The sequence below is a fragment of the Cynoglossus semilaevis genome, chromosome 8 (genome assembly GCF_000523025.1).
Source record: "Cynoglossus semilaevis isolate Cse_v1.0 chromosome 8, Cse_v1.0, whole genome shotgun sequence".
In the NCBI taxonomy this organism is placed as follows: domain Eukaryota; kingdom Metazoa; phylum Chordata; class Actinopteri; order Pleuronectiformes; family Cynoglossidae; genus Cynoglossus; species Cynoglossus semilaevis.
Genome location: NC_024314.1, coordinates 18,848,383 through 18,862,073, shown reverse-complemented (window position 1 = coordinate 18,862,073; position 13,691 = coordinate 18,848,383).

The window sequence follows — 13,691 nt, the reverse complement described above, 5'->3', positions numbered from 1 at the left end:
CTTAATCAGACTCAGTTTGGGGAATGGTGTCATGTGGCAGCACGGAGTTTAACAACGAGGGCGGCGGTGATTAGAGCAGAATGTGTAATTGCGTGCGTGTCGTGCTGCGTGTCACCTCCCATGACTTTACGAGACTGGTTGCCCTCGCTCAGCGATTTTAGCGTTAGCTCCAGGCCTGTTTGCAAACTGTGTCTTGTGTCAGGGCCGTGGACAGCTCCACACTGACAGATATAGTCCCTCAGTTTTTGCTCCAGTGATTTCATAGAATAATTTATGATCCAGGAGTTGTGTTAAATCTTTTGAGGTTATTAAATTATGTTACTACATATACTGCATATATATAAATAGTTTTTCACTAAACACAAAATGGTAAGGTCACAATGACAAGGCAATACTGCACCATGACATACAAAACCATACTGCACCGTACTGTACAGTAGTGTACCATACCATACTGCACCATGACATACAAAACCATACTGTACCGTACTGTACAGTAGTGTAGCATTCCATACCTTACAGTACCATGCCTTACCATATGGTACCTTACCATACCATACAATTGCCTACCATACCGTACCATAGCTTATCATACCATACCTTACCATACAATACTGTACTATACAATACCATTGCCTACCATACCGTACCATACCATACCATACCATACCATTGCCTACCATACCGTACAATAGCTTATCATACCATACCATACCTTTCAGTACCATGCCTTACCATATGGTACTGTACTATACAATACCATACCGTACCATACCATCTTCACTTTTAATGCTTGGTCCATCCCACAAACAAATAATTGGTGTTAATGTTATTAACCTAAGTAGTAGAGTTAAGGTTAGCAGACCATACATTTTCCAAAGCTGGACAACTTGGAGAAATGGGCAGCATTAAAACTGGTGTCCACATTTCACTTGCGTGTTCCTTGAAAGTATTGTTAAAGAAAATGCCTTTATTGTTGTAGCCCCAAGGAGAGTCTAGAAACTACTGAAAGTGAGCCAATCAACTTCTGTGTTGTGTTCCTATCTATATTTGCAGTAGTAATTTTTTTAAAGGGGCTAATGAATAAGAAACCACCAATCATTGGTTTTGGAATCATTGAGGTTGAGGAGTCTAAGCTGGGTGACATGAACGTCACCGTGGTCTTGACAGGTAGCTGTCCGTGGTGCTGAAATGAAAGGCGCTGCAGAAATGTCTCTGAAAGCTGCCCTAAAATGATTTCAAGGAAGATGTAATCACTGATTTCTGGGTAGTTTTAATTTGATGCTAGGCTACAGCAGAAGCATGTGTATTCTCCGGTGGCCTCAGTGCATTTAATTAATTTTGTCATTACCAGCGATCGCTGTTATTGGTCTCCTGTGTACATCTGCAGCGGAGCTCAGCAATGTGACTCCACTTCAGTCATTTAGGAGAACACAGCAATTTGGTATTCACTCTTTACACGCATGGCTGTTATGTATAATGTTGTTGTTTTTTTTAATTCTATGATACAGCTATACATCACCCTGAGGCTTCTGTTTCAGAGCACTGTAGCAGAAATAACAAAAAAGACGAACTGACGAAGAGACAGCTTTTAAAAAAAAGTTTGATTTTATTAATGTTATCAAAGGATGAAGGAATAATTGTCAGGACGGAGGATGCATAGGGGAGAACCGAAGACACTGCGTCTAAAAACTCCCATCAGAGAAGTCGCAGTGACACCTATCTACCTGAGAGGGGCAGCAGAGACGCAGTCTCTCACTATGGCCGCGTTGACTGAAACCAGCAATAACAAATCATCATTTTCTTTCTGCCTCTATTACTCCACCTTTGTTTTGTTTTTTTTGTTTTTTTGTTTTTGGTACCACCCAAAAAATTGGCAAAACTGTTTGAAAGGCAGGAATAATATTAAGACACAAGGGAAGCAGCGCTGCTTCTGTGATCCAGAGCCTTTTTAGACCACCTCCATGTGCGGTCGTCTCCGTCTTTAATAAGCAGTGTTGAACTAGCAGGTGATGTGTGTGACACTCCGACGGCACAGCTTGCAGCAAAGGCTAATTGGTGTGNCTGCTTTGCTTTCTTAAAAAGTGGCTTCAATGATTATCAAGGACATCCTGGTGGTTTCTGTGCACATACTGGGCCTTGCCACTTCTCACAGTGGGCTTTCTTGGCTCTGGGCTTACATCGCAGACGGGATTTGAATGGGTTGAACTGGTCATTCATTCATCACAAAAAATGTGGGCCAAGGATAGGGTGAGCAGTTTCTGTACATTATGAGGTCACAAAGTGGTTCCACGTTTTGATTGGTCTGAAACAATAATACGTAGACCTGTGCATTTGCTTCATCTTCGTCAACTTTATTACTGTATTATGTGAAGACTTTTTTTTTAGACTTTCTTGAGCGCTGCCGCTCTATGTAATATTCCCACCATGACTAAAATCTCTGGCACCAAACGAACCAATCGTCTTCCTGCGTTAACCTTCACCGACTTCACTAAGTCATAGAGAATTGACCTTTTCACTGGGGGGTGACATTGATACAGTATATGTTTGTGTAAAAGTATATACGCAGTGGGGATTCGAGATACAAGTTGAATCTGTTCCACGACAGCACTGGTGTGTCGATCGAATTTTCCTCTAAAACCCCCCATAAATATACTATTAATTAATTAAATTCAAATCCCACCAAAAACCCCCCATAAATATACTATTAATTCATTAAATTCAAATCCCACCCATATCAACATCAAAACATGGATGTAAACAAATATATTGATAATATTAAATAATAATATTTTAGTAAACATTTTATATTAGTCTTATAAGAATGTGTAAAATAACCCAGCGAGGGAAAGTGAGCGAGACAGAGTGTCAGGCCACTAAGGTAGGAGAAGGACTGGGAGTGGAGACTGGATTTAGATGAAAGAGAGAGAGAGAGAGAAAGACAGAGAGAGAGAAAAAAAGCGAAATAAAGAGACGGGTAAAATAACCAAACAGTGAGCGTGACATAGTCGATTGGAAAATCTCGCAAAACTTGTTTACTCGTAACTTGGAGAACTTGTATTTCAGGTATCTTGAAACCCTGCTGTTTCTATATATTTTTGTATCTGCACATGTATATGTATATATATATGTGTGTGTATTTATGTGTATTTTTCTATATTTTTTGTTGTTTGTTATCTCTTTGTGAACAAACATACATATATATTTGTGTGTGTGCGTATCTAAATATATCCTTTTATTTCATGTCAGTTTGTCTAGCAGAAACTTATTTGGAAGTTTTAAAAAAAAAACATTCAGCTCCTTTTCTCTGTGGGGGTGGTTCCAGTTCCGACAGCGCGAGAAAGTTTCACTGTCAGAGCAGAAGGAATTCGAACCCTTGCCTTCAGTGTAATTCCTGACTCATGAATGTCCACCTGGAAGGACTGAACGACAGCCCCGTAAGCTCCACGTCCACCTGGAAGGACTGAACGACAGCCTCCATTTACTTCCTGCACGTACTTTCTAGAAAGAAACATGACGTGACAGAGTTCACGTCATCTGCGCATATGCACAAACCTTAGGAGAGAATGAAAACAGATGTGCAGTAATGGCTGAACTCTCCTGACATTTGGCTCAAATGTCTCGGTTGATGACGCAGCCAGTGCCGCGGTGGGCCGATGCCCCGCAGGCAGGATTAAGGATTCGCTGTGTGACTCATCAGCACGCGTGCGCACACACGCTGAAACGTGCACACGCAGCCGCGGACATCAGTGGGCATGAATGGGTCTTCCCTGACTCTTGTCCCTGTAGATCTGTGCATCCGTGGCTGCGGGGCAGCAATAACAAAGAACTGAGAGAGTGAGAAGAGAAGAGATTTTTATTTAAAGACATGACCATATATGCAAAGCGAGACGTGTGTTTTGCTTGTGTAACATATGCACACGCACATTTCTTTCATGTAGACGCATATATTGTGTCTTTTTTTTTTTTGTGCAAAGTCATATATTTTTTTACAGCGACATACGTGCAGAACCGCGGTCCTCTGTGCAGAGAGAACACAGTGTGGGAGGATGAAAGTAAGAACAGACGCAGAACCAGAGCATATTGTGATTCAAGCATGACCTACACGGAGAAATTCAATTAGAGCACACACCACGGCTGTTTGATAAGGGAGCATTTAGCATGAAAGATGATAACAAAGCAGATGTCTGCCAAAGTGACTGTCACCGCTCTGTTGAAGGGCCTCACTGATAGTCCAGTCTCCATCAGTGGTTTTTTTATGTGATTCAGGAAATTACTGCGATCCTAAGATCTGACCTGCACGAGGACCCTTATCTGGTTCTTCAGAAACGGACGCATTTGAAGGACTTGAAGATGAAAAAAAAGAAAGAATTTTTTTGAATTTTTCTTGTTAAATTCTCAGTCTTTGTGTAATTTAGCCCAGGCTAACCAGCAGGCTCAAGTTCCCTTTTATAATTATCACTATTTTTGTTTTCAAGTTGTAAAAAATTAAATAAAAATTATATTTTACTTTCTGAAGACAATATTAAAATTGTCCAACCAGTCTAGAAAAATTATTATTATTATTATTATTTTTTTCCGCACTAGTAAAGTCATTCTTTTTTCTTTTAAATCTGGGCTTCAGTGACAGGCTGAGGGCGTGAAACCGGGACTTCTGCTTGATGATTGGACGAAGCACACTTGAATATATGTTTTCTTTGTGTGTGGAGTTTGCGAGTCATGTCCAGCGATGGGTATGCAGCCCCTTGTATGTTCTGCTGTTAGCTTGTCATTAGCTCGCTAACAACGAGCTAACACCAATGATTTGACCGTAGCGCTCGTGTCCATTTGAAATGGAAATTTACCTTGGTAATAAAAACTGTATTTGTGTCATATAATTATTGTGATTCCTTGTTCTTGGGCTGAGATAGGTGCCATGACGGTGGCTGCTCCGTAAAGGCAGGGTTTGATTCCACTTAATCACTAATTAAAGGTTGTGTCGAGTCAGGAAAAGCAACGGGTATAATTACTGTGCTTAATCACTATGTGCACTATTGCTATGGTGACCCTTGATGAACGGACGAGTCAGAATGCAGACAGTGGTAAAGTTGCTTTTTGGTCAGATAAAAAAAAAAACGATCCAGATTTATCGGAATATACTTTCAAAGTCTGCGATAAATATTTAACAAACTGTTTTCCCCTTATTTTTACTGGAGATTCTGTAGCAGCGAGAGAGAAAAGATTCATCTCCGAATAACTGGGCCTAAAATGAGCTTCCTCTGTTTCACAGACCAGCGACCACCACTGCTAGTTAGATACTTCATTTCTTCTCAGAAGCGAACACTAAGCAGAACAAAAGTCTGGTTTCACTGTTTGGTACGGGAGCTCCACTTCATCCCGTTTTAATTTTCCTTTGTCTTTACAGCAATTAATCTGCCCTGGAGTTCTCCAGTGCCAAACAAATGAGCAAATAGTGAGCCTACTTGCATTCTCACTCACTTAATTAGATTCGCTCCTGCCAAGTAGCCTCCAGTAGATCACTGATCACATCCTGGACTCAGTGGGTGTCGTCCACGTGAGGCCCCGAATTCTCTGCGGACCCACAGTCCCCGCCGTCCACTGCAAAGTTTGTCGCAGTAACAAGTTTGCGATGTAAATGCTCGAAACAAGGCTTCACGTTAACAGAGGGCGGCCGTGACCCTTTGTGTTAACCTCTCAAAAATAGCTAAAAAGAAAAGCCGATAAGCTGTATCTTAACACTAGCAAAGCTAGCTAAATTAGACAGGAAGTTAACAAGACGTTAGCTTTAAGTTGCGCCGAAAGTGAGAAGTCTTCAAGTATTAGCAGAAGCGGAGAAGTTAAAAAAAAAGAAATTTTTTCTTCTGAAAACTGAAGCTGAATATTGTAATTTTAATGTTATTAAAGGCTGTAGTTATATCAAGGCTAGCATGTAGCTGAAAGCTAGCCCAGAATCAGTGATTTGCGGTCAGGGGAGGCAGTGCCTCACCTGCCAACGTGATAAAAAATAAATGAATACATCAAATAAATAGTAATATTTTCCACTGCTGTGTTAAATGATGCATTTTCAGTATGACATTTTTGACATTTTATTAAGTAAAAACTGCCGAATTCGAGTATTTCACATTCAAATACAGGGCAGAAATATTCTGGGCCAGAACGATTTAAAAGTTTGCTAACCTAGCCGAAGACTAACCTAAGTGTGATATTGATTTTTGATTTGCATCATTCTATTCCCCCCTCATTCTGGCTGTAGATGATCCTGTGCTGAAGTTTTCCACTTTGGTCCAGAATAAAGTCAGCTCTTCGCTGGTAAACTTTAAGCAGCACATGTCTCCCATTCTAATGCGTTTCTCTCACAGCGACGCCTGTAGCCTTTTGCTGCTTGGAGAGACACTGGTGTGTGTAATAGGGCTGCTTTGGAGGAGCTCTCCCCCAGCTGCCGTGCTAATTGAGGCGCAGAGACGAAGCCCCAGCCAGATGGAGGGAAGATGCTGTAAATTGATTCCTCGCATTCGTCTTCATTAAGGTCTCGACTCTGGGGCTCTGGGAAGAAAAAGTGTGAAGAGGGGAAGGAGGAGGTGGAAGAGGATGAAGAGAGTAGGGCAGAGGAGACTGAGCTCCTCAAGTCCAGAGGAGAATCCTGAAGATTGTGTATCGTCCTGTATGTGTGTGGTTACGTTGGTGCGTGTTCACGTGCAGCAGCATTCAGGACGAAAACAACAACAACAACAACAAAAAAACTGATCAAAATCCCTCCGGCAACGTTCTGAAACTTACTTCCTGCACTTTTCCCCGCACCTTCCCAAGAACCTCAGCCTCTGATCGAACCCCTCAAGTCTTCACTGCCCCCGGTGGCATTTAGTCAGTTTCAATTATCTGCTTCCAGTTCCCACTAACTTTAGGTTCCTGAGGAGCGATGCAACAGAGGAGCCCCCTTAGAAACGCCGTCAAGTCGATGCAGACTGGATGTTTAAAAGTTTAAATTCAAAGTTTTTAATGCAAGAGTGACACAGTGGACACGTAGCAGAGACATTATTGATTCCAAAATAACAAGATATTTTTCTGTTTATTGTCTACTTAGGTCCTGACACTGAAACATTAACATTCCAGTTATGCAATGACTGATGTCCCTGAGTTAAATGGGGTTCACAGTGTCTCGGAAATGCATTATTTGATGAGGTTGACGTCTTGACACGGAGACATTTGTAGGAAGATTCAACTCAGTAAATGAGAAAGAAATAAGAGACAAAAAGAGATTTTTTTTATATTTGTAGAGAGACAAATGTCCTTGCATTATTGGAAACTGGTTCATGTCTGGTCTACTCAAACAGGGACATTTGAAGAGAGAAACTCATTGAATGAATGAAACAATCAATCCTTCTATTGTCATAATGCACTGAAATTCAATCAGTCCAATCAATGTTATTGAATGAATTTTACCTTTCAGCTTTCTCAGTCCTCAGGTGAAAACGTTAATTATAAATAACTTTAAACTTAAATCGACCAAAAATCAATGAAACAACTCAAATGAATAAAACACAAAAATTAGGTTCTACTACTTATTAGTCTCATTGCCTGAGGAGAAAACCATCCCGATGACTCTACAAATGTTGGCTGACAGGAGGGTATGGTGTCCTGTAGGGGGCGTGACACGCTCTAACTGACTGATGTCAGTGGCTGTGGTGATCCATTGATTTTGTCGTCCTGTGCCGTGACGTTACCAAACCAGAACGTCTTGTGAGAATGCTCTCAATTGTTGGGTTTCTCTGCACAAAAACTTGCAACACGATACCCACAATGCACCACTTGTTTGTCTTGTAGTGTGAGCAGTGTAGTGCACAGATAAGATTTTTTTTTAATGTTTAAAACTTCAGAAACTCCAGAATACAAACCATTGTTTTAACACATCATATCTAAATTTTATGGATCAGTTCTTTATTTGAAAAACTGGCTCAGCCAAATATATAACTGAGTCCCCCTGAAATATTTCCAATTTGGAACGTCTAGGTCTCATCCAGGCGACAGTTGACCTCAGTTTAAAACAGGGTTGTATAAACGTTTTCAGGAACATTAGCTCCGCCTTCTCCTCGGTTGACCACCTCCACTCCGAGGCACGCCTCCCAAATTCCTCTCCGTCACAGCTCCCCAGATGATGCAGCGTCTGCAATTACCAGACAACACTAAAAGGATGATGTGTCACTTCCACAAATTACCCCCACCCTCACCACCCCCCCATGCTGCCCCCCCTTCATACTTAATGGGCCCCATGTTTATCCAGCAAGCCCCTCAAATTCTCACCGTGGGAGCACTAACACTCCGTCTTCCTGTCACATGTCGGGACTCAACACATCTTTCCCTGCGTGTTAAGCTAATGCCAATGCTGCACTTAAAGTTACTGCAGCAAATGTATGACAGCGGCGCACAGAGAAGCTATGAATAAAGCACGTATGTAATTTACAGCAGGGAATTTTTTTAACACAAAGGCCTAATTTTTTAATCAAGAAAAATACCCACACACTGATGTGATAATTTAGACTATAACTCACATACACAACACCTCGTTTGGTTTCTGTCGGATTGGCTATTGTCTTTGATTCTAAGTGTCTGAAGTCAGAAAATATCAGTTTACATCATGGACCATGACAGCTACTGTTATCAAATGAAAATAAAAGCTAATGTACAGCTTATAAATAAGTAAAATAACTTGACCGCAACATAAGGTTAGGACAGAAGGGGGCGTCAAAACCAGGCATTAGTCCAGAAATGGGAAACAATAATAAAAAATAATGATTTAGCATGGAGGTTAGCATAGAAAATGCATGGGACCTTATACCAAACAATAAAAGTAGCCAGTAAGAAACAACATGGTTAACAAAGACAACAACCAATACAGTTGTATGTATAGCAAAAAAGGAAAGAGGGGTCGAGAAAACCTAGCCAAGTAGTTTAGCTAAAAATAATTAACCTTATTAAGACTAAATACTGTAGCATGAGGTTGGCAGTAAAAGTAGTTCAGAAGACTGAGAAAGTGTCCAATGAGAAGGACAGGACTTAAAGATAGCTAATTCTCAGCTCAGAAGTAGCACTCACCGACTAGTCAAACGTTAGCCTGCAAGTGGAGGGCATCACAACACCCAACGATTGAGCCTCATTTCACAGAGTTCGTTGGAACAGAAAGGATTTGTCAACATGTCTAACCCTGCGGAGGATGTGGTGCAGGCGTAAGATGTAAAGAGGATTTCAGACGAGGAGGACTTCACAGAGGGCAGTGATTCAAACCATGCAGCCGTTTTACTGATTCTATGGTAGGAGTTTGATGTTTCATCTGTTATTTCCGCCACGTTACCTGGATTATGTGTGAGGGAGGAGTTCCTCAGGTCTGTCTCCAGGGCGTCAGGCAGGGATTTTGTCACTTTCAACTAACTCTCTAAAGTACCAGACTCAACGTCCTGGTTTCTCCTTCCTGTCCACCAACTATCCTGACTCTCTCTTCTTCTGTCGTTTTCTTTCCCTTCCGCTGATTATTCATACCGTCTAGACCAGAGGTTCCTAACCTTTTTGACATGGAGGCCACATTTTTAAAGTGGTCTGTGGATTGTAGCTTTTGCTGCAGCTAGCAAAGAAGACGGTCTTCTTCTATGTATATTGGAGCTAGTTCAAGAACTGACTAATGCAATACTGCCACCATGCGGTCAAAAGGCTGCATTGTAACTGTGCTATTATGGATGAGACATCTGTGGTGTCTTCAGTTGTTGACCTATACAGTCCTGCTGCCCCTGTTGCCCCTAAGTACAAAACTGAATATTTTTTGCGGTCCTTTAGGTGGCGCTGGTGGCCCAATTTTGGGCCACGGCCTAATGGTTTAAACTCACCAGTGTAGAAGACAGGAGGCTAAACTGGAGGTGGCAGAGCTAAATATGTTGAAGCTTTTTCTTGGCAACGATCAGTATTAAACATGAAGGTTCAGGTGGTTTGAACAAGAGCTGAGGAGAAGGAGTGAGGGAGGAAACAGTGGAAGGAGAGGAGGAGGAAGGAGAACTTAAAGGACTGTGGGAAGGAGGCGGCGGATCAGAAAAAGGAAAGAGGAGGGGAAGATGAACAACTGGAGACAAAGGTAAATGAGAAGCGTGAAGTTCAACAGCGAGAAGGACGATGAGAAGGAGATGAAGACAGATGAGGAGGAGTCAAGGAAAGATAAGGAGGAAGAGAGTGATAGGAAGGTAGGAAGCAGGCGAGGAAGAAGAGGACGGTAGAAGAAGGAAAAATTCAGAGAACTAAGAGGAGTGGAGTGGAATAATTTGGAAAAATGGGACAAGTAAGAAAATGGGTGAATAAAGGAGTGGGAGATAAGAGAACGAAGATAAATGAGGAGAAGAAAATAATGTTTGTTCAGATGACAGACTTCTCTTGTGGAAAGGAGGAGTGAATGCATTTACAGATTCTGTGGATGGCTTGAAGCCTGCAGGTTCACAGGTGTTAGCGCTGGATCTCCAGTTTGCAAACTCAGCTCTAAACTGGACACTTAGTTTGATGTCACCGCCAAACATTTTCACAGCAGCGTTTTGATATCATGACTACAAATGCCCACAAATGCCGTCAATAGCTTGACGTACATCGACAGTGTTTGTTACAGTGACGTGTCCTTATTGGCTGGTTTTAACGAAGGCATGGTAATGGATATTTGTATATCCATTACCACAGCAGTAGGTCATAAAATTGAACATGCAATTTCAAATTTGCTTCTCTTTTTAAATTATTCCTTATTATTATGGGAAAATTTGGCCTCAAGTCATCGCGAAATATTTAAACAATCCATGACACACTGCGGGTCATATTGTCCACATGAAGAATATGAAACAATCGACCTCCATCTCCGCTGTAGCACCAGAGTTAATTATGTCTCGCTATCGTGATGCTGGAGGTTACTGTCTTTGTTATTGTATCTTTTTATAGACTCACTCATTATCAGCATCCCAGTGTCCACAACAGCAGTCCTGGAAGTAATTGAAAAGATAATAAATTTATGCATTTCCATTAACTGCTCCAACAGCGTAATGTTTTTTTTTTTTTCCTTCCATCTCCACATGAAGAAATATTAGAGGAGGTGATATAATTATACCTCGCCTTATATGACACTTTGTTTCTAATCTCTTTGTTTCTTCTTCATTCTTATTTTTCCACTTCATTCTTCACTCCATTTCTAGTGTACGCTCAAGCTGAGCCTCAGGCGCCAAAGTACAGTTCAGGCCTGTGCATTTATAATCTCCTCAGTTCTAGAGCCCTGGGGAATCTGGCAACTGTCTCCATCTCCCCATTCAAAGGCGTTCCTTACTGCGTCTTCCGAGCTGACCCCGGAACAGTTCTGTACAGTACTTCTGGATCGTCCTGAAAACGCCTACGTAGACTCTCGCAGGGTCAGCGTGGTCATCTCACCACATATCTTACCTTGGATAAAAACCCAACCGCGTTTTCTTTTCATCATGTATAGTTTTGTCGCTGCACCGCCCACGGCTTCATTTGCAGACTTTTCAACTTCTCCATTTCCTGCCCACCTTTTATCCACTGCTTGTAATGTTTGTGGTTTTTGAACTTTCTTCTCTTTCATGTCCAACCAGCAGCTTCAACATCTGACAAAGTAGATGAACATTTCTGACAATCATTCAAGATTTGAGTCTTTCTTTTTGTCTAGTTTAGGAACCGTGTATAATCTGTGACATCACTTCTGGCCTTCCTCATCCTAGCCTCTGACCTCTTGACCTCTCTGCCATGTTTGCTTGTTTGTGTGTTCAACACTGTGGAAGCAGTGCCTCTTGACCTCTCTGCCATGTTTGCTTCCGTGTGTTCAACATTGTGGAAGCAGTAATTTCAAAATACTGTTTCACCAACCCTTTCAGAAAAGGTAAGAAACATTGTAACAATAAAGTTATAGATTTTTTTTTTTTGAACAAAAGCCGTAAGTGTTTAAAGCAGGAGTCTCAAGGCCAGTGCTGCCATTGTCATGGCCGCTCAGCAAAAAAGCAAGTATTTGTTGTTTAATCCTTTATATAACGAACAATACAGTTCTCAATGAATGAACAAAAACTGGTGGAAAACAAATGAATAAATCTGAGGGAATCATTATTCACATCTGGTTGCGAGAGCGAGTAAATAATAAGTGAAAAAAAAAACATTATTATATACCCACTCCTCAGGAGAAGGAGGTCAGTATTGACTCCTTCCTTTCTGCTCTATTCATAGTTTGCGAAAAATAGTCAAAGAATGAAGGCACTTAATGCCGCCCGCACCCCTCCTCTCTCCTATTTTCCTCTCTTCTTTGCCCAGACCCTTGGCCCCGCCCGCCTTAGGGGAATCCAACAACAAACACAGCAGAGCATAAGGTGCGGAATGGCGCAAATAGTAATGGTTTTACCATGGATTTGTGAGCTGGTTCAAATTGTCCACCTTTGAACCGTGTGTGTGTGTTTCTACGTGTGAACATTTACTGAAGGAAAGCAGGAAAGGAAAGAGAGTTTTTTTAATAAAAGAAATATTAGGGCTGGGTGTAATTTGTTTTTTTTTTATAAAAGAAATATTAGGGCTGGGGGTAATTTCACAATCAATAACATACAGAGAAAACAGGACATGAAATAACAAGTCACGGTGTCATTACATACAGAGAAAACAGGACATGAAATAAGTCACGGTGTCATTCATGTATGAGGACACGCTGTGGAAATCCACAGTATAACGCAGTCACGTTCCCCTGTTCTGTCTCTACTTCAGGTGTGGTCTGTATTAACTCTGGCTGCCATCCAAACCACATTCTCAGGAGACTGTAGGTCTACAACAAAGGGTGGACAGCTGCCTAATTCCATCAGGGTGCGCTACAGAGTGCTATGGGAAATCGTTCCTGCCTTTGCGCCATCGGCCTTGTCAGCTCCTCCCTGTGAGAGTGGATATCATTAAAATTACTGGACCATATTTCACAAAATTCTGATTCTGGTCATTATTTGTGCAACAACCTGCAATAATCTGCACCAAATGTTTGTCAATATTTTTTTATTTTATTTGTGTGCAATATTCTGGGTAATATTCTGCATCAGGTCATTCCATTCTGATGGAGTTAAAACAAATCAGATCTCAGCAAAAAAAATAAAAAAATAAAAAATGGAAAATAGCAACAAGACCTGCTGTCTAAAGTAAGACAATTGGCTCTGTGTGTTGTGTGTGTTTTTCCAAATTAATACTATTATGTACTCCTACTGCTATCATCTACAATATACCGTTGACTAACGGTTGGATCTCTCCTTTAAGGATAAAAGAAGAGAGCGGTGATGCAACAGACCAGTCAGGCATCATCACTTACGTAAAGATGATCAATGTCAGCGTCCTTAACAGGTCTTTTATTATTTACAGATTCCTTTGAAGAACAGCGCCCCCCCCCTCCTGCTCCCCTCACACACACACAGTGGCACACGCACTGCTTCCCTCTTTTTACGCTCAATTTCAAAACAAACCCGGACAGTGAAAAGTGACATAATTAGAAGGGTAATCTATTTGCAATTAACCGACGCGTCTCTGCTGGAGAAAACAGCAGACAGATGTTTCATTAATGTTGATAAAGGGAAACTAGAAACAGAAGCTGGGGGTCAACAGTCTGGGGAGAAGTATTTTATGATGTTATAATGCGCCTTACAATGCAAAGTCCTGTT